This window comes from Cucumis melo, chromosome 3, assembly GCF_025177605.1.
Source record: "Cucumis melo cultivar AY chromosome 3, USDA_Cmelo_AY_1.0, whole genome shotgun sequence".
NCBI classification, from domain to species: domain Eukaryota; kingdom Viridiplantae; phylum Streptophyta; class Magnoliopsida; order Cucurbitales; family Cucurbitaceae; genus Cucumis; species Cucumis melo.
Window position 1 is genome coordinate 9,091,008 of NC_066859.1, and position 4,491 is coordinate 9,095,498.

Below are 4,491 nucleotides of genomic sequence, written 5' to 3' on the forward strand. Positions count from 1 at the left end.
GGATATTCCCAATGGGACCAACATTTACGACAAGATGTTGGCAACTTTTTGGTGAAGAAGACGGTATGGTGCATTTTAATAAATGGATTGCTTGAGACTCTGTTTGGTAACTATTTCAATTTTTTGTTTTTTTAAATTATATTTTTAAACTTTTGTTTATTAAAAACAAAAAATCATATATGTTTGATAACTTATTTTATTTTTTGTTTTTTTATTTTTATAAAACATAATGTATTTTTTTTAAAGCTTCTTTTTTTTCATTTTTAATTTTTTTTAGTAATCTTGAAAACAAGTTTCTTGTTTAAAGAACAAAAAAGTGAAATAGTTAGGAACACACTTGTTTTTTAAATTTGAATTTTTAAAAACAAAAAATAAAAATCCAATAGGTTACCAAGGATGACCTCAAAAGTTGGGTAGAAGCAAAATTTTGGTTTGTCCCATTTGTGAACTCTCAAAGAGGTATTTTTCTTTTCCAAAGGAAAATCCAAGGGAGGGGTTTAAGTAAAGTTGGAAACACCATTTTATGAATGAAAAAGTAGTTTTTTTTAGAGCGATGCTGCTTGAGATGATCGTCATTCATTGCTATAGTCTGTTATGAGCTTAATTAATTAAACAGAGTTTCTAGGGAAATCAGAAAGAATGAATGGGAAAAGGGTGAAAAACTTGTACTTGTTGTTTTCTTTGCTCTAAAAATTTGGGGATATGAATGAGCTTCAAATATGTAAAAGAGGAAGAAGAGTGCGTGAGGGAGAAATGGAAATAGAGATGGAGGAGGAGGAGAGAAAAAGTAATTGAGAAGTAGACAAAGAAAAGGATTTCTTTTGACCTTGAATTTTACATTCTGTATCATGTTTTATTTTTTCAACTCAATTGTTTTAGTTTGGAAGGACTATTTTTACCTTTATTACTCAAGATACGATTAGACATTTCAAAGTATAGGACTTAAATGATATTTTAACATATCTCTACTTCCTCACACACATTTCTTTCGCTTTCCTCTCTCGGAATAAAAGAAAATAGGGTTGAGCCAAAGTTGGTGCTAGAGAAGAAAAGGAAAGGAAATAGGAAAAGAGAAAGTATCACCATTAAAAAAAAGCTGTGGTTGCGCAGAAGGTTAGTGACATTGATCCACAAAAAGTCCAACAAACTCTTCCAAATGAAAATTTGTACAGCTAAAAGAGTCCATTAGCATTGTCATTTTAGAAGGAAAAGAAAAGGACATTTTTCATTTTGAATAATGTAAAATAGGTGAGCTTATCCCGGGTGATTTGAACAACCCCCTAATCAACCTTTCCATTCCCCTCCAAGGAAGGAATAATTTACCAACTTCCCTTTCCCGCGGGTTTTTCTACTTCGAGTACTGATCATCTGAACCTCCATCTAAGATCCAACCATTTTAGCATAAGCGATACTTGTACAACAAAGTCAAGGGTAAAACCCAACATAATCTTCAACCATCTCTTTATTCCTCTATTCATGGCCGTCAAAACCTCCATCCAATGCACTGAAAGAAATGGAGATTTCAACGATCGTGAATGACGCTCATACTCGACCCGCCAAGTTCACCTCTACTTTCTTCGGCGGAGATGTGTCTTACAGGTCATTCTCTCTCTCTCTCTCTCTCTCTCTCTCTCTCTCTCTCTCTCTCTGAAGACTGATTGCTTTTTAATCTTTCCAAATAATTTGGTTTCTGATAATACCATTCCCTGTTTCTTTTGTAGGGTTAGGGTTAGTGTTAGGAATTTGGAATTATGTTATTCTCTGAAGGTTAACACATTCTCTGTGGATGTCAATATCCAATTCATGTTTGAATAAGTGGCTCCCCTCGCTTACCAAATATTTTAATTTCAGAATTTCAATTATAGGATCTAGATGGGGGAGTTGTTTGATGGCCATTCAAATTACGAACAATTACAAATGACTAACACAACACAAAGCATGTCTTCCTGAAGTTTATTTTACCATAATACGAAATGCTTCCAGTATTTTATCTGTTCACGGGTTGCTTTCACGCATCCCAATCGAGGTCGATGAGTAGTTCTGTGTTAGTAACTTAGGCCCATTTTACCAGCTCAAGCTTGGACTATCTGCTTTCGTGTCCTACCCTGTAAAACTAGTAGGCCTAAATTGTTACTTTTCTTTTTCTTCTTTATATATCTGAATCACGACATTGTTGTTGGATCATTGAATCACGACATTGTTGTTGGATCATTGAATCACGACATCGTTTGTTCAATGTTTAGGCACCATCAAATACGTGGTACCATTTGATTCCAATAAAATGCATTTGACCCTGTTTCTAGTTTTAACAAATAAATAAAATTAGTCCTTAATGTGTCATTTGTTATATGCCAACATAGAGAGAAGAGAGCAATTTTCTAGTGAACATAAGTTTTGTTGGTCAATTAACGGCCTTTTTCAGAAACCCTACCTTTTAAAATCTGTGGTGTTAAAAGATTACTATATGAATGGTATATTCATCGTGTTAGAAGATTATTGTACGAAGGCAATACTCATGGGCTTTGCTTAAGAAGTTTCGTCCGTTCTCGCCAAGAAATCCTGTGGGTTTAGGGAGTGTTTGTCTGGACTCTGGAGGAAGAATTGGAATGTCGGATTGTTTTTGCCTTGTTATTCTTTTCCTCTCAAAATTCAAATATAAGGTAGGGGCTGTTTGTGACCGCATCGGGTTGCGGTTTGTAAGTTAATGTAATCTTAACATGAAATACATGTTTGGATGGAGCATTTTGTTTTCAATTCTTCCTCGACTCCTTACACATCTTAATATCCCTTAGAAGTTAGAACAGATCCCTTAGAAGTTAGAACTATAAATTTCCAGTAATTCTGATTACTAACTAGCACCCCAAATAACCCCTAAAGATAAATTTAGTCACAAAAAGTGGAACCAAAAGCCGCAAAAGCAACGTACAACTCCTGCTGTGAACATAATTAGCAAAAACTTCATATTGCTATCTTTATGCTCCATTCTCTTTTGATTTTGATTCTTAGACGATAATATTTTCACATTACATTTTAGTATGAGATATTTTCTCTATCTTTGCCCCTTAGTACGGTAAGTAGTGGATACATTTGGGTTTTATGGTAGATTACTAGAAAACTTCAGAAGTAAGATAGTATTTTAATAGTTTGTGCTGAAAAGAAAATTACCCATGATGATCCTTAAACTCTTGTTTTCGTGAGTTCTCATTATAACAAGTTTGAGTATTTCTGAGTTATGATCTTACTGCAATTTGGTGTTATATTAGGATAGCTGTCTCCTACTATCTGACATTGTCGACTTTGAACAATTGGACTTAAGCTTATGTAGTTCGATTATTAGGCTAATCTATTTCCACTTGAAACAAAAAACACTTCTACAGTTTGTTGAAATCTCTTGGACTTAATCGTAGAGGAAAATTTTATCGAGTCTAGAGAAGCATACCAAACTCAAGATACAGCATACCTCCCGGTGGATATTCCCAAGCTTCGTAAGTCTTAACATATTATGTGATGTTCAACCGCCAAGCTTTGAAGAAGGGAACCCAACAAGGACAAGTTTCAGAAATAACCCCTTCATCTTCACCAATCACCAATCAGGCAAAATCCTCACCTCACTAATACGATGAGAGTAAACATAATGAATCATTAGAATCTGTACAGGACAGATTCCATAATTCTCCATCATTTCTGTTCTGGAAACTATTCACAGTGAAGGAATCGATACAATTATTGAACAGAACATAACTTGTGATTTTAATAGAAAACTTAAGAAATAAAAGCAAGGAAGAGAGTTGCAGGAACGGATGGGAGAAAGAATGAGTGTCGGTTTCTCAAAGATGCATGTGGGCAGACACTTTGAAATGTTTAATCACTCATTATTTCTTTCCACCATATTTCTCTGTCCAGTTTGATACGTGTCCTAAGTTACGTCTTTTACACACCCACATGAAAGAGGCTCCATGCCTTTTATTTTGTTCTCTCAGCCCACCAGAAATTTCTGAGGATTTTCTTTTCCTATTTTTCTTTTCTGCTGGGTCGGAGGGGTAAAACTCGTCCCATCATTCATCACATCTTAACAGAAGGGGAAATTTTAGAAGAACCTAAGATCATCCCCAATGGTCGTTTTATATAAATAAAGGGGTTTCTCTAAGTACTATATTGTATTCATTTCCAAGTAAATTTGCCTAATCTTTCTAGATTACTTCTTTCTTTGCGAATTTTTAAGATATCTGAAATTTTTCCAACGACCGCTCAGATACGAAATGATATTGAGATGAGAAAGTTATACTTATTTCAAGTTTTCACCTTTACAATTAATCTGCGTGTCCAATTTTAACTAAAACGGGATGAGTCGTGAGTGACATATAAATGGCATTGGAAAAAATAACAGTAACCCACTATTTAAAATTGGTAAAATTGTCGAGTACGGCTTTAGAATATTTCACTTTACGCTTCTTTAAAAAAATAATAATAAATAACGACTTTAATACTTCG

At 34.3% G+C, this 4,491-nt stretch overlaps 1 long non-coding RNA gene across 1 annotated transcript; it reads left to right on the top strand.

Annotated features, from left to right (window-relative positions):
- The first annotated feature begins 967 nt into the window (after window positions 1-967).
- Window positions 968-3,888, top strand: LOC103504054 (uncharacterized). The gene is made up of 2 exons (XR_540926.3): window positions 968-1,599; window positions 1,722-3,888. It is a non-coding gene; the product is annotated as an uncharacterized LOC103504054 (long non-coding RNA).
- Window positions 3,889-4,491: the final 603 nt, after the last annotated feature.